The sequence below is a fragment of the Canis lupus genome, chromosome 2 (genome assembly GCF_003254725.2).
Source record: "Canis lupus dingo isolate Sandy chromosome 2, ASM325472v2, whole genome shotgun sequence".
In the NCBI taxonomy this organism is placed as follows: domain Eukaryota; kingdom Metazoa; phylum Chordata; class Mammalia; order Carnivora; family Canidae; genus Canis; species Canis lupus.
In genome coordinates, this window is record NC_064244.1 from 47,882,024 (window position 1) to 47,904,834 (window position 22,811).

General features: G+C 38.7%; 2 pseudogenes; both read left to right on the forward strand.

Annotated features, from left to right (window-relative positions):
* Positions 1-22,811, forward strand: part of LOC112659761 (stAR-related lipid transfer protein 4-like) — a 222,725-nt pseudogene that overhangs the window by 173,038 nt on the left and 26,876 nt on the right.
* Positions 9,661-15,585, forward strand: LOC112660619 (60S ribosomal protein L23a-like; annotated as a pseudogene).

Sequence of the window (22,811 nt, forward strand, 5' to 3'; positions counted from 1 at the left end):
GATTGCATGAAGTAGGTAATTGTACTTAATTTATTTAACAAATGAAAAGTAATCCTGAAACATTTAAACTTGCACAATGATATTCTTAATAAATTTAACAAGTAATGAACAATGGAAAGATTAGTGCCTTGTGGAAAGACCATGCAAAAAGATGAGTGCCCTGGTTATTATATCCTGGACTGGACCTTACCTTTTTGGGGGCTCCTCTTCTGGGATTTTGCAGCTGTTTTCCAAATGGATTTTTTTCTTCTTCCCAGGGGATTTTTCTCTTGTTATGTTGCCTTTCAGACAATTGAGAAATAAAATAAAAAGTATACAAGCATATGGAAGACAGGCTTAGTTGCTCAAGGTTATTCAGAGGCAGGAGAAAAGAACAGTTTTGGAAGTTTAGGAAATTTCTTTTTTATTGGGACATAATTCCCTGAAGAATGATAATATTAAAAAATGTCTTATATTGGATTAAGCAGCTATTACCACAATAATGTAGTACAATTATTAGCCATAAAAATCTGTGGCATACAGTGATAACCACACAGTTCTTCTTTATGCATCTGCAGGTTGACTGAGGCTCATGGGATCTATGTTAGGCATGTCTGAGCTTTATTTGTTGCTTATCCTTCTGGAACCATTGGGCTACTCAAGACATGTTCTTTCCTTGGCAGTAACAGAGACCCAAGATAGAAGGCCCAGCTAAGCAGATTCTGCAGCTCTGCTTGTGAAAAATCCATTAAATTCCCATTGGCCAAAGAAAGTCCATGGCTAAGCCCTACCTCAATAGGGGTGGGGATGTGTAATCCTTCCATAGAAATGGTGTGTATGTGTGTGTGTATTTACTGAACAATAATATGGTCTTCTACATTTTTATTGTCAACACTTTTCCAAACACCTAATTTTAGCTTAGTTGTACTCTGTGGAACTACTGAAGAAAAGCCTTTCTCTAGCAAAGCTGAAAGTGACAAAGTTCTCTCTTCTTTGGGGGCCATTGATTGCTATGGATGTTTAAGGCATTCTGAAAGGCAAAGAGTAATCTTTTAATGGAGCAATAGTTGCAGTGGTGGTAGTTGTTCAGAGTACAGTCTTTGGGATTCATACCTATGAAAGAATACTTGAAGAGGTCTCATAAATCTAGGCTCCTGAGGAGAACTTACACAGGAGGTAGATAATGGCTTAGCCTTTGACTCAGTTCACAGATCTTCTCCAGGGAATACAATATATGTACATGAATTCAGAAGCTGCTTGAGAAATCAACACTCAACCGAAATGCCCTCATTCAGAGTACAACTATGTGGGGATCATTACTAAATGTAAGTTGAGTTTCTGTGGAAAGTGCACTGAAATTTTGGGCTCAAATCCTGATTTTGCCACTGGCTAGCAAGTTGCCTCATTTTCTGAGGTTCAGTCTCCCAGTTTATAAAATACAACCCTTAATGGCTACCTCACAGAATGAGGTAAAAATAAAATGAGATAATGGGCATGATTGTGCAGACTGTACCTTATTTTGATTTGTAGCATGAGCCTTGGTGTGTGTCTGCTGGGGCCGAATTCCTTTCTTTACCACCTACTCAATGACTGACATTACAGTTGTCTCTCTGAATTTGTTTCCTAGAGCTACCATAGAAGGTTATCATAAACTGGATGGAATAAAACAACACAGAATTATTATTTTATTATTCTGGAGGTTAAAAGTCTGAAGTCAAGATGTTACCAGTTGTTTCCATCTGGGAGTTATGAGGGAAAATCTGTCCCTTGCCTCTCTTAGCTTCTGTAGTTGCCAGCAGTCTTGGGCTTCTTTGGCTTGTGGCAGCATAGTTCTAGTCTGTACCTCCATTTTTATATGCTGTTCCTTTCCTCCCTGTGTCTTGTATATTTTGGGATTGTTGTGAGGATTAAATACAATAATCTGCAAAAATGGTTTAGCCCAGGAAATGGTGTTTTGCAAATAATGACAGTTGATTTTGTTTATTGGGATGAACTAAAAAAAGTTGATACCTTGTAGGTTTCAAATTGCTGAATATCAGCACATCCCTGTAGAATAAATTTGCATTATGTGCAATTGCCATTTTTATAGGTCAAAACAGTCAAATTTTGGGTGGCTCAAAATTGTGTGGCTCAGTGGTTGAGCATCTGCCTTCGGCTCAACCAAAGGTTGAGATTCTGGGATCGAATCCCACATCAGGCTCCCTGCATGGAGCCTGCTTTACCTTCTGTCTGTATTTCTGCCTCTCTGTGTCTCTCATGAATAAATAAATAATATCTTAAAAAATAAAATAAAACAAAACAGTCAAATTTCAGTACTTTCATATGGTTTAACCTTAAAATTTATATTAAATAAAATGTTGATATGTCAAATAAGGTATCCTTAATTAAGCCATGGTATTTTCTTCTTGAAAAGCATACTGAGAAAAACTATGGTCAAGGTAAAATAGTTGTTAATTTCGTTAATTATTATATAATTGAATTGTTAGACTAGATTGTTATATTAATGCTTTAGTATACTTTTTGTAAAAACAGGTGAAATTCAACCTTTTGCTTATTGGTAATCAAATATTTAGTGAAAAATATGAAGCACATATCATTTATTATTTAATGATTAGTAATTATCTGTTACTTCTCAAATTAAACATATATTTAAATTAAGATGAAAGCTGTCATCACTCAGTGGGGATATAGTAGTTTTATACTCTGGTCTTCATCACTTTTTAAAACTTAAATTCAGTAGTGAAAAACAGGTAACCAAAACAGTTTGCACAATACTGTTCCAGTGGTCAACTAGATTACTTATTTTACAGAGGCTGTTTCTAGGAGAGAGGAGAACTGCCATTAGCAGAAAAATTCAATGCTACTGTAATTTTCTATGGAGATAGTGGTACAGATGGAATAATTAGTTGAGGGATAACTTTTGAAAATTGAAGTATTTTTCTAAGTGTCCTTTATGCAACAGTGCAGACCAGAAATCAGAAATTGAAGCAAGAGTGTAAAAAAGTAAGAAATGAAGTATAATAGAAAAAGATGTATATACATTAAAAGGCTTGCCAGAGAGCCAGTCAGAAAAGTGGGTAAGTAGTGTACAAGAATCTTAAAAGATGAGTGCTTGGGTGGCTCAGTTGGCTAAGTGTCTGTTTTTGACTCAGGTCATAACCTTGGGGTCCTGGAATCCAGTCCCACAAAACCATGTCGGGCTCCCTGCTCAGTGGAGAGTCTGCTTCTCCCTCGCCCTCTGCCCCTACCTCATGGTCTCTTTCTCTCTCTCACTCTCAAATAAATAGATAAAATATTTTTTAAAAAGAATCTTAAAATATTACTGGTTTAATATTAAAAAAAAAACCACTTGTAAGGCCTCAGGCAGGATGGATGAAAGGATTGGAAGGTACCTAAGGCCCTATAAAAAGGACTAAGAAGAAGCCAAAGAAACACTTATCCTTTCAACAAAACTTCTTAAATATCTTTGATGTGCTAGTTGACTAGTGTAGTTTCTGCATATGACAACTTCTCCAAAAAATATTTGTTGAGAATGTGAATAATAAAATAGGATAATATTAATCTGACTCTGGACACACTTCCCAGAGATTTTGAATAATTAGAACTTTCCATCCTGGTTTTAAAATAGGTAGCCAGGGCCTCAGGTAGGATTGGACAGTGGAAAAGAATTGTATCTGGACTTAGACATTTTTGAGTTCAAATCCTAAATCTCTTTCCCAAAGGGTGTGTGATCTAGTATAGTTACTGGTTTCACTACTGATAGCACCCCTAGTAAAATGGGTGGCTCACATGTTTCAATAACTTTTTTGTTGTTGTTCTTTAAGACAAGACCACATATCTCTTTTCATTTTGAAAGATTTTTTCTCATGTCTTTCATGCTGTTCCTCTTTATTACTTGCCGTTTCTTGCAAATTCTTTTTATGATCCCTTTCACTGGATCACCAATGACAGTGACAGTAGAAATATACTTGTTATATGTGCCCATGGTGTTTTTCCATCTTGAAAAGAAAAGTTTTTAATGGTTTGTTGTATACTCAACTCATTGGGTTATGGAGTAAAAGTCTTGAGTCTGCCTTGGAAAAGTGTCTACCAAATATTCCAACATGGTGTTTGGAATGGTTAAGAGGAATTAAATAGCTTTCAAATTGATCTTTAAAACACTTTCTAATAATAATGTCAATTTAATAATTGACTTAATGAATGTCAATCAAAAGAGGCAATGACTAGCCAGACAGCCTAGAAAAACATCAGTCATCTTAACTGGTGTTATTTGTATATAACATTTTAACATTAGTCAGTAGCAACATGTCACAGTAACTTGTCCAGGGGCTTCAGTCTTACTCAGGGATTTATTTCTGCTTGTGACACAGCCCAACTCTAAAGAAGACATCTTGGGCAGTTGAGCTTAGGCTTCTGTGAAAAAGTTTCTCTTTCATCATTCAAGTTGAATTCTATCTGCATGGCCCCTGTAATTTCTGCTCCATATTTCTTGGGGAGGAATAACTTAATAGTTAGAATCTGGTAAGAGACATCTGGTAGGATATATCAACGATCAACTCACTCAGAATTTCCTATGGTCAAATGGCCACTGATAAGGGCCAGTTATAGGGAAAGTGTCAAATTATACTTAATACAAACTTAATTGTAATTGGGAATCCTTTTTCTATCAAAGAAACTAATGTTTTCATAAGGCAGTGAAGATATTTACTTGAAATCCATCCATTTGTCCTTTTTTGGGTACATCTCATATTCTCAACCTTTGCCTTTTATCTAGAAATCCCATCCCCCAAATGCCAAGTCAAACTCACCTTCTAGGACTTGTTTCCCTAAGCTTAGTCTCTATTTTCTGTAATAACCATTAATTACTATCTAATTCATGTAGTCTCCAGCACAAGGCATGCTGGGATTCCCTTAGCAGTGTTGAGTGGTAGCTTACATGGCAATCAGAGTGGATCTGGGGAAAAGTGACAGACCTGATGTCCTGTAGACAGTTACAAGGTTTATGGATGTGCTGTGTCTGGAGGAATGAATGCAGATATGATTAAGTCAGACATCTCCTGGATGAAATGATAATTTCTTTTTCCTCAAAAGAAAAATTTATGAGTTTTCAATTATTACATTTGTTGGAGAGACAATATAAGTGAATTTTAACATGTTGAGGTGGAAGAGTTGTAGTCATAGTATACACATTAAGTTAACAAAGATAAGGCCATGAAGGTCACTAAACCATTCTATTTGTAGTCAAGATAAATAAAGTGTGGTTTTGTAATATTGTCTTTAAAATAATTATGGTGGGTAGAAAGACATACAAAGCACTAGACATACATATATTGATTATAGTGATGTGTTACTGTAATAAGCTTTACTAGATATACTATGTTTAATGGGAATGGTTGGTGAGTTTAGCATCTAATTATAGAATTTAGAGGAAGAAATGCAAACTTCTAATATTTCAAGATTACTTTATATGACTTTTAAAATATCTGTGAATTGATATGAGGTTGATAAGCATGTATGTATTTTAAAAGTCCTCATTTATTTATGTACTATGATCTATTTGGCTTTTAATAGTTATTAAGAACAAGGGCTTATTTCATTGTTCTAAATATATTTAAATACCAGTGCTTCTATAAGATTGTGATTATAACAAAAGCAACCTGCTCATTTATATATGATTTTGCAAGAGGATGAATGCAGATAGAATTCTAATTAGAACGGTATTTATAAAGTAAACTGATGTAGGCTTGCCTTCTTGGTGAAGCAATATAAGGGACAACTCAGGACCTATGGGCTTACAAAGACACAAATATTTCGCTGGAGAATGTCATGCTCTCATTACATGGGGAGGAGGGACTCAGCAAAGATGTGTGAACACCTTTAAATACATCCTCATCCTAAGCCAGTGTAGGGCTATTTGGCAACACCAGTATGGGAGATGTGCCTGAGATAGAACTGGAAGAGGGTTTTTTGCCTCTTAAAATTGTTATGTGGCAAAACAATTTTAAGAGGCAAAAATGTATCCTTCCAGATTTCTTCAGAGGGGTGACTGTTTTCTTTTTCCATTGAAAATCTCTTTTCCAAACTTTTCCTTGAATAGCTCACTACCTATATCTCTAGAGATCCAAAGGATCCCCAGGTTTGAATTTCAAGAAGTAGGTAGAGATCACGGAAGTAACTTTCTTTATTATTAAGTACTGAAATGTTAAATGAACATTGGATCTGCTCTGGGAGATAACCAAAAACTAATAGTTCTCTTCATATGTTTGTGGGTTTAATACAAGTTTTCTTCCCAAGGAAATTCAAAGGACCATTTTCTTATATATGCACATGTAAATTTACCTTTTGTTTCAGGAAGCCGAGGAAATCCAACTAATCAATTTGGTTTTGACAGGTTGTAGGACAGTTGGATGATGGTTACCAAAAGCCTTCCATGGGCTGCTGATATGCAAATAGGCCAGTAAATGATTCCTGGTCTTGTTTTTGAGAATACATGTTGGCTTTATAAGCTCTATAGAATTCAAATGAAGAATAGTTTGAGTATTAGTGTTCAGTATGCTCATTTAAAAAAAAAACATTTTATTTATTTGTTCATGAGAGACACAGAGAGAGAGCCATAGACCTAGGCAGAGGGAGAAGCAGGCTTCCTGTGGGATCCTGGGATCACATCCTGAGCCAAAGGCAGATGCTCAACCGCTGAGCCACCCATGTGCCCCAAGTATGTTCATTTTAGAGTCACATGACAGTTGATTTCTTTAGATTTCACAACGTATATAAATCCTATTGATTTGTGGATCTGAGATTCTCACTAATTCTCTAATCAGTGGTGACTTAGTTGACTTTAATTCTACTCATTCATTGCACCATATTGGAAGTTGGGACGCAGTCGGCTGATTCTGATTTCATACCTCTGATTGAAAGTTGCATTGGGGAAATGAACTCATCATAACAGAATAAATTTGACTAAGACATTAAATGGGCACTTCTAACATACCTAATACAATCCAGATGTCTTCTCTGGGTGGCACAGGCATTTGTGACAGTCAAAATGAGTCCCCTTGTTCCTTGGTGTCTTACCATCTAATTTTAACTAACCCCAAAAGAAAAGTCCAGAAAACTGTGTAATGCTGCCCTGCAAATTAGCAGAGAGCAGTTCATCCGGGCTTCGAGTGCAATTAGTCTACTGAGCTTGGATGCAATGATTAGTCTAGGCTTGGAAGCAACGAGTAAAATTTTCATAGAAATTAGAGATGGACACCTTCTATAGGATGTTTATTCTGGAGACTGTTAATATGAAGTCACTATACAACTATATATGTGGGAAAACTAACGATTTTTAGAAGTAGCAATTTTTGGAAGTTTGAAGGATGACCTTTTGTTTTTTAAACCTATCTGTAAACAATCCTACTCCCTTTCTCTTTCTACTTTTTCCAGTCTTTGTATTTTTCTCTGTTCTTTCAATCCTTATTTTTCCCTTTTATTTTTATTTTTTTACTTTCAGAGCAGACAGATGGAGGAGGGGAGACATATTCCAATAAAAGAGGGTCATAATAAGAGACTATAGCGTGTATTTTGATTAATTTTATATTGAATTTCATTACATATTTTCACATATTTATTTTGAAAAGTTGGCAAGCTGAATTTTTGTTGTTATTCTCATTTTTTTCCTCACAGAAAATTGGTAACATATTTAGAATCAGTGTCAGAAATGTTTGCTTCTGGATTGAGCTAATTTGTATACATTAATGATCTCTGTATTTTAATTTTAAGGATTTTTTGGGTTTTGGTTTTAGTTTTGGTGGAGTTTTTGGTCTTTAAATAAGGAGAAGGAGTTGGCTCATGAGCTAGTTTATAGGCAGAGAACTGGATGCAAGTCACCATACCAAAATAGAATGGGGGCTGGGGAACCAGGACAGAAGAAACTTAGGTTTAGCAAACAGAAAAATAGGAGGTGTCCTGGAGGAAACATTCATCATGTGCCAACATATCTTCCCATATTTGGGAGACTTGGATTCATTTAAAGGTCCTAGAACAGTCTGGAAACTGTGCTTTTCATATCCCTTTCGCTCACAAAACTCTTTTATTAAATGAAATCTTGAACAGATTGCACTATGTTCAATAGATAAAAGCAATCATAGTCAGGTGGTACCCCACTTTCTTGGCCTCATACAAAAATGGTCTTTGAGTGACCCTCTGCAGAGCAGAGCTTGAAAACTGCTGTGTGAGCCTTGCATTCTGATCATGTTTCGGAAAGCCAGGTCAGTCTGACTCATTTTGGTTGTCATCTATTAGTGAATTCTTTATGCATGTGAGATTCAACACTTGGGGTGGGGGAGACCCTTGTTGGATATCACACGGAGGACCTCTGAGGGCAGTGTAAGAACACTCTTGAGTCATGGTGCAGTGTGTGTTCCTAGATGATACACAGGGTGACAGAAAGAAGACTGCAGGAAGACAGAAATGTGGTCACATCGAAGCCATATAGCCTTCCTTCCTCAAGTGCCACAGGTAAGGTCTATATCTACAGTGTCTTCTAATACAGAGTTCACTTGCTATTCCCACTGCCTAAGATGTTCTTTCTTCAGCTCTTTGCACAGTTGCTTCTTCTTGTCCTTTAAGCGTTAGATCACAGGTCACCTGCTCAAAATGACCCTTCCTGACTGCTCCTTCTCTGGTAGTAATCTCCATCGCAACACCCTGCTCATCTTTTTAGAGACTTTAAGAAGAGTTTTAGCTTGCTTAGTTTGAGTCTTTCTTGCTAGAATGTAATTTCTGTGGGACCATTTCTGTCTTATTCACTCTTGTGAGTTCAGTACCTGGTGGGTAGAGTACCTGGTACATGGTAGACAGTAACTGTCGAACGAATGCATGATGTATTTTATATGAGAGATATGAAACATCATAGAGGCCTCTAGAGAACTCAGTGGGGATATTTCTTTTGTGCATTTTCCCAAAACAGTGAAGTATTAATGTTTTGCAATGTTTCTGTTAAAGAAAAGAGTGGAACTCATGCATTAGAGCTTTTAGAGCATTTCATGCTTTTAAAGCATGGTATATATAGGTTTTTAATCTGTCATCCATAATAAAGGAGACAGAATTGGGAAACACAATAAATAAGGCTACCACGTAGAGATGTAGGCTATGGATTTTCCCTCCTCTTCTTATTATTGCTAAGTGACGTTAAAACGAAGGGTATATATCCTAAAGGAAATGCCATTTTGCACCATTCCTCCTGTCATGGTATTTGATAGCACTTGGGAGTAAATGTTCCCTCCTTGAGTTTTGATACTTAGATCCCTAGCAATCTCCTGCGGATTCCTCCAAGGGTAATGTGGGGGATTCTGACGATGGGGACATAATGCTGTGTGCAGAGAGGATGCAGAGGACCGTGCTGGTGACTTGCTGGTAGACAGGTGTTAGAACTAAGGAAAATGGTTTTAATAGGCACAGGACACTTAAAAGAGATTGAGAAGAGTCGGCTCTTCTTGTTTATGCATAGTCCTTTAGACAGTGGAGTTTGTTCATACTTCATTTCAAGCTCCAGTGCCTTAAGGAAACAAGACTTAGTTGTGATCAGGTGAGTTAGTAATGTTGGAAGGAGGATGGGATGAGAAAATAATAGTTATGGAGTGCCTGCTGGGTTATGCTAAGTACTTTTATGCCCATTATCTTCTAGAAAGTCCAGATGGAGGCTTAAGTATGGAACAGCTGACATCTGGATCTCACATTCCTGGCAGAGAGGTATGGAGTGGGGAAAAGGCTCATCTGTTACCATCACACTCTAGTTATAAATGATGTTAGTGCTTGACTTTCTCTACTAACTAAAAAACAAGAATTAGAATTTTTGCTTGGGAAGATTTTTGTCTGAACTCTGAATTAGCATTCATTTAGGTGCTTTTTCCGCATTTTCCTGAAGAGGTCAGGGAAATGATGAGTCATGACCATATGTGCACATGATTCTACTTTTTTTCTTATCCAATAGATGTTACAAGTATATTTATTGCTTCAATTTCATTTATTAGGCAGCTGCTGTTAAAGTAGCATGGGTTGTTATTTTTGTAAATATGAGAGCTTTGTGAAGTTTACTCATCTCCATAGTGTACTGAAAGCAAAGTTAAATCGTGTGTATGTATTTTAAATTATACCCATGTGAGTCATTAATGATTAAGCGATGTTTAAATGTGTGGGTTTCTGATTTACAATGACAAAGTCTAGATTGTGAAATTTAGAAAATGTAATCTGGAATGTAGCATGATAAAAAAATCAGTCCCTAAAAGTAAAATAAACAAGGATCATAAATAAAACATTGCATCTGATTGAGTGACTATGGAGTGTTGGCATCTGAGTTAGCTTATTTAATATGAAAGTACTCAATATTTGAGGATCCCATGGATATGGGATAGCATTTTCCCTGTCCCAGTGCCTCCCACACTCTGTTATATGGCTAAAGACACAGTGCAGAGTTCCAGGACCCAGGCTATGCCAGTTCTGCTGGCTCTGGGGTGGCTAGAAGCTTCATGTGTCCTGTTGTCACCCTGACCAGTCAGCCCAGTCCAGGCCAGGTGAGTGCCTCTGATCCCAAAACTGCTCTTTTCATCAGCACATCATGCTGTTGGAAGAAACGCCATCCCTTTTACCATAGAACCTTCCTTTCCACACTCATTTTGTGTACTAAGGCACAGGCTTCTAAAAAGTACCGTCCCTAGAATCATTTGTTAAATCAAAATAACCTCCTGGTTTTCTTGGCTTACCAGCCCGGACACATTCCATTCAGAAAGGTCCCTCACCTCATGCTTTGTGCTCTCCCCTCAGCCTGTCACATCTGCTGCTCCTCTAAGTTACCAGGCTCCCAGAATGCCTTGCAGTTCCAGACTGCTGTGAACACCACCAGTGAAAGGAGATAAATGAAGCAGGGATGATTTTTAGAACCTTTATCTCCTGCTCTGTGTAGAACTTGGCTCACCCTTTCACGAAGATGGCACTGAAGGCGAAGAAGGAAGTCCCTGCTCCTCCCAAAGCTGAAGCCAAAGCAAAGGCTTTGAAAACTAAGAAAGTGGTGCTGAAAGGTGTGCACTGTCACAAAATAAAGAAGATCTGTACGTCACCTACATTCCGATGACCCAAGACCCTGCGTCTCTGAAGGCAGTCCAAATATCCTCAAAAGAGCACCCCCAGGAGAAACAAGCTTGATCACTATGCCATCATCAAGTTCCCCCGACTACTGAGTCAGCTATGAAGAACATAGAAGACAACAACACACTTGTGTTCATTGTGGATGGCCAACAGCACCAGCTCAAACAGGCTGTGAAGAAGCTCTATGACATTGATGTGGCCAAGGTCAACACCTTGATCAGGCCTGATGGAGAGAAGAAAGCATATGTTCGACTGGCTCCTGACTATGATGCTTTGGATGTTGCCACCAAAATTGGGATCATCTAAACTGAGTCCAGCCAGCTATAAATCTAAATATAAATTTTTTCACCAAAAAAAAAATAATAACTTGGTTCATCGTAAAACTCTCTTGGACTCTAATTTCTTGGCCACTGGGACTGCTTTCCACAAAGCCTTCCTTCCCGCTGACACCTAGAATTTCCTCAGAGTGAAGAGTGGGTAGCCTAGATTCTTCCATTTGAACAAGGCTCTGCTGAGAAGCATGTTGGGATTAGGAATCTGTGGTTCCACTGAACAGGTTCCAATGAATAATCCGTTAGGTTTAGGCTTGACTCTTGATTTTTAACATGGATACTGTCTTCCTTAGATCCTGGGAATGTGAACAAGTGATTATATTCATTTCGGCATATGCTTGCTTGTACGTATTTTTAAATCAACCATGGTGACACAATTCCCTTGAAAGTGTAATAGTACTTGGTCCAACATTAGTATGCTTTTGGAGGTTGTCGTCAATTACATGTTCGGATTATGGGCTGAGTAAAGGTCCTTCCTACTCTCTAACTCCACTGGATATCCTGTCAGGTGGGAGAGTTGCTTTAGAATGCAGTTTAGTTTAAGGACAGGGCATCCTCTTACCAGCCTCTGAGGGAGCTATTTGCATTAACATATTTATTTATTCATGAATTTTCCAAAGCACATGGAGGGTGATTGAAGTTTCCCTTCTCCTTAAGAATGCATGAATTTAGCTTCATCGTTGTTAGATGCTTCTTGATTTTTTTTGTTGGAATAATTCAGAGGCCTTGATTTCTTACTCTAAAGAAGCGGCCCTTGGCTAATCTGTCAAAGGCAATTAGCCACCTTTGGGGAATTTGAAAAAGCCTAGTGAAGGTCAGGACACCAATTCTCGCCAGGGCGCCCCTGTTCTGATATCATCTCCACTCCCACTGATGGCATTTTATTTATAGCTTTTGTGAATTAAGGTATTTGTGAAAGTTAATTTAAATGAGGGAGCCATTATCCAAGGGAGAAAGATGGAGGGGGAGAGGAATTACAGAAGCAAAGAGCTGGCTTAAGTTAGTGAGGTTTCAGAGTGAGAGTGATTTCATATCTGTGCTAGGATTGGACACGATGTGGGGTGGTAGAGAATAAAGCTGAGATATTGCCTCAGGGACTCTCTGAGAGTTGGGCCTGAATGAAGAGTCCTCCCTGGTGGCCTCAAGAGGAGGAAAATTTGGGTGCACCATCTCCTTTGAACAGATGACTGGCTTCACACAACCAGTGAGCAGGCTCACAGGAGTACACTAGCAGGGTTCTGGACAGAAAATCGGTGGGCCTAAAAGAACAAATTTCTGAGACAGCCTTGCATAGATTGGAAGGTTCTGACATGGGTGTGGCAATAGGGGCTTACTGACCACAGAGAAGACATCAGTCCCAGAAAGAAGTGGCACTTAAAGTTGGGGACATATCTGTAGAATGAAAGAGATACCAAAGTAGGAAAATGCTGGACTCTGTAGCTACATTGCATACCTTATTTACTCATTTCAGTGGTTTATACTCCAAAGATGAGCAGTCACCAGATGGACTGAGATTGCTCTAGCTGTCATGATGATTTATGCACCATGACTCCTAAATTATGATTTAGGAATAGTGCTGTGTTGTGTATATTTGTCCATGCAGGGGTAACTGGAAGTAGAAAATAGGTAAAGTCAGTGAGAGGAGAGTTCTCTAATTCTTTCTTCTTCCTTTATGGAGGTTCTTGAAAACCAGGGAATTGAGGGCTTTGTGCTCCTAAAATGGCCACAGTGGCCCCAAGATAGCTGGAAAAATCTCAGTTCTTGCCTAGCCACCGTGGGCTTTCTTAAACCACAAGCATGAGGAAGAGTTTCCCCACATGGCAAGTGTCTGGAAGCTTTCTGTGATCTCCTAAGACAAGTGACAGGTGTGTCTGTGCCTCTAGGCTCTGTAGATAGATATCCCTAAGAGAAAGATCAGTGACTTGAATTTCTCTGATGTCTTGCAGTCAAGCTTCTAAATCTCTGAGTCACTTCTTGAGGAGCCCGTACCAGAATGCTGGAAGGTTTATCCCTCTTCTCCTGTGATACTGAAAGACTGAGTGAATGCTTGACCTAAACCTCAATGCATGACCTAAACCTAAAATGCCACAGGTTCATGTTCACGAGGTGATTATGCAGCATGTCTCTCCGCCAGAAGATGCTTTGCTCATTATGGAAGTATTTTGGTGGAGACTCAGATAAACCAAAGTTAGATGGAATGTCAATATAAAAATGTAGTGTATCTATTTCATTATTGAAAAAGTGGGATAATTTTGATTCAGAATGCTCCAAAGGTCAAAGTCTCCACTTGCCCAGCAGGCCTTTGTATTGGGAGCCTGAATAGTGTCTCTTTGGGCAAAGTGTTTTGCAAACTATAAAGTGCTGGACAAATGGTTGATGGTGATTTTCTTGTCCTTGTAGAGGCTCAGTTTCTGAAGAGACTTGAAGGAATCTGAAGTTGAATTTAGTACTAATCACACTGTCTGTCACAGTCTCATGAGCTAGTCTCATGTTTCAAGGCTGAAAACAAAGGCAAAAGGCCAACTATAGACTCTGAAGTACAAATTCCAAAAGATCCCTATATTCTGCTTGCAAAGAATTATGGTTTCTCAAGGGAGGCAGACCAATTAGGAAGTTTTCAAAATATGGCTATTCCATATCTTCCTTTGGACCTCCAATTTGGTTGGCCAAGAAACCCTGGTGGTATTATAGACTTTATAGCCTATAAGAGGTCAGCCTGAACCTATATTCTTAGAACAGGAATCTCCAGAGAGGTGCCCAAAGGAGGTACTTTTCATTTCCCAGAAGCTTGGGGATCAGTGTGGGGGTGGAAGCTGCACATATTGGGAATGAAGATCTTGAATGGGAAGGATATTGCTATGAGGGCATGAGTTTCAATGCATCTAGAAGCATGAAAGCAGTTGGGGCTCCTGAAGTAGTTCAGAGTTGATAAGAGTCTCTCCTAAGGAGGTAGAGTGGGGACGAAGAAGACAAAGACTGACTATCTGAGCCATGTTCCAAGGGTGTAATCCCCAGTATGACCATCCCTCTTAAATTTTAGAGTTTTGGTCTCCCTTTAGTGATGTGGTGCATGGGATCTTCACATGTGAGAGTGAGGAAGTTCAGGATGTGTTCAAACGTTAGATGGCATCTCACCGTAGTCACACAGCTTGTAGTTTACACCCCCTACCCTCACTACCACCAGCACCACGTTGCTTCTGGCTCCAGAGTCCTGAGTTCAGCTTTCTCTGATGTTCACCTCAGTCTCTGCATCCCCCAGGAAACCCTGGGTCCCAGTGTGAACTATCCTATTTTATAAGTAATTGTGATTCAGCATGACATAGTTTTATTAATTTTTTGTTTTGTTTTGTTTTGTTTTTAAATCAACTCTTCTCCTCCTAGGAGGCACAGCAGTCATTGAAAATAAATGAAACCTGTGCTTACTACAACTTTCCCGACATAAATCATCTCCCCTGGGGTGGATGGGCATATGGCTATCTGTGAGATTATAATCAGGCATGTGAAAGGATAGAAGCCAAAGAGTATGGAATTAATTCTCATTGTTGTTTTAAATAATTTTGGGTTTGTTTTTCCTCTTCAGCTCTAAGATATTCTGTGTACGTAGAATGTGCCCAGGAGTTGGGGGAAGCAGCTTCTCAGTGTGAGTGTGCTGGGCTTTATAAGCAGGTCCACAGAACTCTTAGCATCTTTCTCAGGATGAGAGAAGACATGATAATCATCACACAGGGTTGGGTCCCAAGTGGAATCAGAAGCAGATCAAAGGTAATAGGTCTCTGGGCAGAATTGTTTCCACAGTGGCTCCAAACCTTGCTACCTGGCCAAATCTCTCCCAGAGTTTAATTACAAATCATCCCGGAGCCAAACTTGAGATTTGAATCAGAATTCTTAAGGCTGGGTCCTGGAAACTTGCATCTTTATAAAAAGTTCTTCAGGTAACCAGGAGACACAATCAGGTTCCTAAAGTCCATTTCTGCCGGTTGGAGTGAGAAGGTAAGAAACCTGGAAACAAACTTGAGTTTTCCCACTAATTGCAACTTTGACAAAGTACCTCTAGGTTTCACTTCTTTCTTATAAAATATGAGCCTCTGAGGTCCCTCCAGGCTCTTAAAATGTTATGATTCAATAAATGAGAATTTTGAGCATAGTTTCAGCGGTTATGTTTCTGTTTTTTTGTGCCTCTGGGCTTAGAAACTCATTTTCAGAGCCCACCATTAACGTAGATGGAGTTGATGGCTGACTGTGGAGTCCACTTGAAGGGTGCTAGGGAGGACTTTCTTCCCCAGCACGTCTTCTGCACCAACCTGCCTTGAGTCTCAGAGATTTCTCCCTTAGAGGAGCAGGTTAAGGTGAGTTCTCTTTATGTATACATTTGGGTCCCCTTCAGCAGGGGTTAGTAAATGTAGTAGCAATTAGTAATAGTTTTGTATCAATATTTTAGGATTTCTCAACACGTTTTCTTCTATGACACTGCGACAAATGATGTTTCTATGTGCTTCACCCTCTTACTGATAGAGCCAGGCTTGTGTATGATGACAGCTGTATCTATACTCTTTTCTTCCTTCTATGAAAGCATCTCAGGGTGCAAATATCTACAGTGACATTATTATCAAAATAATTCAGAATCTGGTCAACTTTTACAAAAATAAAAGCATAATAGCTAATTCTTTAAGTTTGATATGAGTAAAAAAAATTACTTGGGCCATACCTCCTGATGGTGACTGTATTCCTTTGCTCGGGATTCCACAACAAAGTACCACAGACTGGTGGCTTAAACAATAGGAATTTATTGTCTCACCGTTCTGGAGTCCAGAAAGTGTGAAATCAAGGGGTTGGCAGGGTTGGTTCCCTTTTAGGAAAGATGTATTCTAGGCCTCTGTCCTTGGCTTGTAGATGGCCATCTTCTCCCTAGGTCTCTTTACATTGTCTTCTCTCCAGGCATGTCTGTCTCTGTCCTAATTTTCTCTTTTCCCAGGGACACCTACTTTATTGCATTAGGACCCATCCTGATTATCTCCTTTTCACTTGATCATATGCAAAGACTGTGTTCCCAAACAAGGTCACATTAACATGTATGGAGAATTAGGACCTCAGCATCTTTGGGGGAAATACAATTAAACTCCTAACGGTGGCATCATACTGTATTGTGGCATTGATGCTGAGAACTCAATGAATTAATTTGTGAGGTGGGTCAAGGTCTTTGGGAAATTAATAAAAATTTAGAAAATTTTTTTCTGGTGTGAGATGGAGAGATTAAAGATGGAGCACAGGAACTGCCAGGGAAATGACTGGCTAAGATTGAAAGGCCAAGGCCGACTTGCCGACAAACAAGTAAATTGGTAATGAATGGTTGTAGGTGGGTTGCCGTAACTACGGAGGCTACCTTATAGTAGTTGTAAAGACACCAAACGTAGAGTTGGCCTTCCCCATTGGATGCTCCTTACAGATAATTGTGGGAAGGGTATGCTTTTTAATTTTTTTTTTTTTTTAACAGAGAAGGGGAGAAGGGGCAGAGGGAGAGGAACAGAGAATCTTAAGCAGGTTCCATGCACAGGGTAGAACTAAACATGGGGCTTGGTCTCACGACCTTGAGATCATGACCTGATCTGAAATCAATAGACAGACCTTTAATCAACTGAGCTATCCAAGTGCCCCAAGGGTAATCTTTTTGAGTAGGTTTTGGATCAACAGCTGTTTTCCATCTTTGCCCCTGAAAGTTTCGTACAAAGTAGCATTACATTTTTACGATATATAACCATCTTACTGTTATTTGAAAAACATTAATCTCATCATTAATAAACCCAAACCTGGTAGTTGTTTTGGTGTGTATTAAGATTGTACAGTCGCACACTGCACATTTCACACTGACATGTATTTTGAAGCTAATAAGGAAACAGCTTGGGAAATGGGGGTATTTGGTAGTATTTTAGAAATAAAGAGTGGTCCCTGTTTGCACTGCCATGAAGCAGTTGTGTACATTTCTTGCCAACTCTGATCATGTTGCTATCTTGGAATTGTTCAAGATGGGATATTTACTCTATGGCAGTTGGCAAATGCTACAAATCGGGCCTTCAACTTTTGTTGTCGTTATTGGAAGCTGGTTATTAAGCAGTCACTCAAGCACCACTGGAACAAATTAATATACTCTGGTTTTGAGGAGCATTTCCAAGGTAAACTATCTTTCCTGATGAACCAAAATATCTGTTCCTTTGTACCATGCTTGAGAATCATTTGTGAAGAAAAACTACAGTCAGTTTAGGAAACAAATGAAATGCACTTGAATGCAATTTGGTAATGGCTTCTAAAGCTGCCAAGCAAATTGCTGAGATAATTTTGGTATGTGAAATATATTCATTAAGAAGAGTTAAAATTCAAACTCCCTGTTTCCCTGACAGCGGGATGATGATTAATAGGAGGGCTAGAAGGGTTGGCATTTTCATGGAAACCCCTGGAAATCAGAGAGTTTCAAAGCTGTCATTAGTGGAGTTTTAAAAGTTGAAAAGGAAAAAAGGTGGTAATTGAACATTTGTTATTTTAACCCGTATGTTTTATGAGCAGTTGCGCCACGTGTACATGAGTGCAGATAAATGAACTTAGGAACTTAGCACCTAGAACTATGTCATGCGTGGTGGCTGCTTTAGGTTGAGTTGCCTTTCACTACTTGGAATTACTACAGAAAATCCAAAAAACAGCACAAAAACAGCTGCCTTCTGAATGAGCAAGACTACAGGGCCTCTCAAGTTTTAATATGTTAATAGATCACCTGGGGAACCTTCCTGACATTAAGGTTCTCACTCAGCAGCTCTGGGTAGGGCTTCCACTAAGGTCCCCCCAGAGCTCACTAGTGCTGAATAATGAGGAGCTGGAAACCCTTCGCAGGATCTGAGTGTGGAGACACTCCTGTGCCTCTCCCTCTTGCTTACCTTGCCCTCCTCTGCGGAGACTTTAACATGATTTGCATGTTTTCCTATTTTCTGTTCTTCTACACTTGCTTTCAGGTTGGACTTACTAAGGTGGTTGCGAATGACAGTAATGTCCCTTGGAAATTCCTCCAAGGTCACTCTTTCTAACGTTTAAATCTGTTCTCTAAGGCCTGAGACTTACTGGGATCTCTGTAATTTTGCACAGCTTCCACTAGAGGTCATTGTCTTGTTATAGAATTATTTCCTTCTTTCTTTGAGGTAGTGCAGTGACTGGGATGCTTTTACATTCTCTGCAGGAGCTGGGGGTCAGCCCCAGGGGCCATTTATCCCCAGGGCCACCGGTTTGCACATAATAACACCATCCAAGAATTGGAGCCCCTCGGCCTCCTCTAGTCAGTTAATCTGAGTGCCAAAGATGGGCAGACTTTTCCAACCACCTAGAATGAATGAAGTATACTATTTTGCTGGACAGTGCTGGTGATTTAAAACGACTGAAATTTATTTTCTCACAGTCCTGGAAGCTGGAATCTAGATTAAGGCATTGGCAGGGTTGGTTCCTTCTGTTCCAGGTCTTTCTCTTTGGCTTCTCTTATGCCTTCTCATCATTTTCCCTCCGCACCGGTCTGTGTCCCAAGTTCCTCTTCTTATAAGGACACTGGGGGTATTGGGTAGGGCCCACCCTAACGAGCTAATTTCAATTTCATTACCTCTTTAAAGTTAACTGTATCTTCAAATATAAAGTCTGACGTCCTAGGGTTTAGGACTTCAACATCCGAATCTTTAAGGGGACACGATTCACTCCACAGCATATAGTAAACAAATTGTCCTTAGGGAACAGGAATTCTTCAACAAATACAGCTATGTTGACAGCTAGAATTTACCTGGAAAATTCAAATCAAAACTTTAGTTTTTTCCTCCCATGAACTGAATATGTCTGCAAGAGTTGAATTAATATAAAAGTCATCTCCACTTGTCTTACACTTGCTTATTTTCTTGAAGGTGTTACATATTGCAGGCTGATCGAGGAGGAGGTCATTGGGGAGGAAAGCTCTGAAGTAGGAGACAGATTGGAAAGCTCTTGGCTTATGTTATCCAGGCTAGAGGCATTTTCCTCTAAATTATCTTCTACTGTGATTTCTCTCTACCATAAACTCTGTGGCTGAGTTTCCCTTATCTTGAAGTCTTTACAGATCATGTGAACTGAAAGTTAATTTCTGTCCTCTGAATTCATTCATTCAAAGGGCACACTATATTTATAATACCATGGGGATACAAAATCTGAATGTTCCAGTCTCTTCTCCCAAGTAACGTATTACAATAGAGTAGAAATGTTTGTAAGAGATGTGTGGCCGAGTGCCATTAAAAACCACTGGGGGAATTGGGAAATTTTGATCTATCATTCACTTGGCATTTATTCGTATGCCTTTGCAGCCTTCTCTGTACCTGCCCACAAATTGTCATTTTGTATTTCTCAGAAGACAGTGCACATTGTAAGTGCTCAGTGAATGCTTTGCAAAGAATGAATAAAATTGGGTGTTACAGTTCTCTTATTCAGAAATAATTGTTGAGGCGCTCTTCTGTAAGACGAGGCTTGCATGACCTGGCCATTCTGAGCACAAGCCCTATCACGGCACACAAGGGCCTCATCATGATTCAGCCCTCTTCTGGAAGGGCTTCGTGTGAACAATAAAAAAGATTCATTGCAAATGAGTGAACACAAGTTATAGACTTGGAACATGATACAATTTACTGCATAGATGTGACAACTAAAATGTTATAGACTAGGGTTTTGAGATTAGCATTTTAGTTTCTCCTTCCTGAGGAAATAGTGAAAACTTTAGCTCTAGCTGAGAGAATGGTCTCTGACTTGATCGTCTTGAGATTTTTAGGTTTATTACCTTAATTCTTTTGTAAGTATTCTACTTTGTTCTACCCCATGCCTTTGGTGTCTCACACTGGAGCTCTTTTTAATTATAATGAAGATTCTAAATTTTCTTTTGGTCCATTTTAAGTGCAGAGACTTCATTAATTGCACCAGGAGGAGGTTTCCCAATACTTGCATTTAGGAGCCTTTGAAAAATTAATTTGATAAGTTTTCTTCCTTTTTGCAGGGTCTTATACTTTTATGTTTTCTCTTGAGTATTCTGATGGCTGTATCTTTTTTTTTTTTTTTAAATCCAGCTTGCTTTAGAGAATGAGGAGTCTGTTCATTTGATCCCAAATGAGATATAAGCCTCATAGCCAAGAACCATGAATACTAGAACATCCTGTCTGGTTTCAGCCATCAGGGGAAATTACTATTTAGCCAAATATTGAAGTGACTCAACAATAATTTATGAGCCCATTGCTCTCTGCTGTCTTAAGGGTAGTTGTCACATCTTGAAAGAAGATTGAAGAAAAGAGAAGTTTGAGGGGATTTCTCCAGTAGGGTTTTCTGGTTGACTTCATAGGCTTTTTCTTTCCCCTAATCACCCACCTTCACTGAGGCAAAGGAGCTTCGTCTTTCACTTTAGTTTTTCTGATTTCCTTTTCAGGAGAATATTCTTGGCTTTGAGGTAATGTGGAGTGAATTCCTAGTCTGGGAGTCCAAAACATGAGCAGCTGTAAAAGCCCCAATCACCAGGATATCAAATGCGTACACAGGAAGAACCAAAACAGCAATCATCACATTGTTCCCAGGCACCTTGTCTTGTGAGACATGCAGCATTCTGTTCAGTATTTGGCCAAATAGACTATTCCACAGGTATCTCAAATATAAAGTAGATGTGAATTAGGTATAGAAACTTACCTGTGGTGTTTTAAGTCATCTGAACATGGATATTATTCAAGTGGATTCTCTTTCTGAATGGTTTGTGCTTGGACTCATTATGACCTGGCAGTTTTGTTTTATTTTTTTTTTGTTATTTTGTGTGTGTGTTTAGGGGGAGGGGTTGTTGTTTGTTTGTTTTCTTTGCATAGGTTAAAGGTTTGGATCATAATAAGGACACTGCAGAGGAGATATTAATGAGGTTTATTTGCCACTTTATCATAAATACATCTCTCTCCCCAGGGAGAACACATTCTCTGTTTCCTTTAATCCCTTTTACAAGGAATGACAGCATATATTAACAGAGGGCAAGAATAAATCATTGAGTTTAAGTGTTAATGATCATCTAATAATAAGATGTGATAGGATTATATTAGAATTGCAGAACTGGTCTATTTATTAGAAGTGGTGTGCCATCAAATTGTAAGCCTCTGAGGACATAGGGATAATTATAATCTTTTAGAAATGTAAAATGTTAGAGTCTTTTTGAAAGTTTATTATTTTGCTATAAATTATGGCCAAATAAGGTTAACTCTGAAAGTGTCTGATATGTGAAAAAATGATTTATTAGCATTTATATGAGACCTCATCTTCTAACACTTTCTTGGTAATTTTTAGAGGAATTCCACATTTTTGATAACTTCATTATGCATAAAAATGTTAAGGCCTGATTTGTACCACAGAAATTGATATGCTTTTAAAAATCTTTAATTCAGTATTATGAGTATAGCTGCAATCATATTACATTCTCTAATAGCTCATTACAAAATACGTTATGAAATATATTAATTATGGGGGCTCCTGGGTGGCTCAGTTGGTTAACCATCTGACTCTTGATTTCGGCTCAGGTCACCATCTCAGGGCCTTGGAATGGAGCCCCCATCTGGCTCCATGCTCAGTGGAGAGTCTGCTTGAGATTTTCTCTCTCCCTCTCCCTCTGCCATCCCCATGTTCCCACTCTCTTTCTCTCAAATAAATAAACATTTTAAAAGAAGAAATATATTAATTTAAAAAAGCTTTATAGTCAGCCAATGATGTCTTAAAATATGGGTAGAATGACCAATAAGCTAAACATAGGAGCTCAAAAGTGGAAATTCAAAGTTCACCTGGACCCTTTAACTGACTAGTTAATAGAATTTCTTCTACAAAACTGAACAAATCACTTCTTTGATAGTATCAACTAATTGGATATTCTTTGAGCCAGTTGAGTGACTTTAATTTGCCTCATTGTCTTTTATCATCTCCAACCTTTCCTTTCATTTTGAGTATTTTCCTTTTTTCTTTCTTAGTTTCCTATCAGAGCATCTAATTGGAGCTCCCATCCAGCTGCTTGTCTTCCTATCTTGAATATTCTTGAAGAGTATTCTACACTAATTGGTTTAATTTCTTTGTAATTTTTCAACCCATTGCATCTTGGCATCATTTCCTACCATTTTGTACAAACTCTTCCTAATTGCTAGACCTGGCAGTACTTTCTCTTGTCATTGTCTTATTTATTTATTTATTTATTTATTTATTTATTTATTTATTCATTCATTCATTCATTCATTCATTCATTCATTCATTCATAGAGATGCAAAGAGAGAGAGAGAGAGAGAGGCAGAGACACAGGCAGAGGGAGAAGCAGGCTCCATGCAGAGAGCC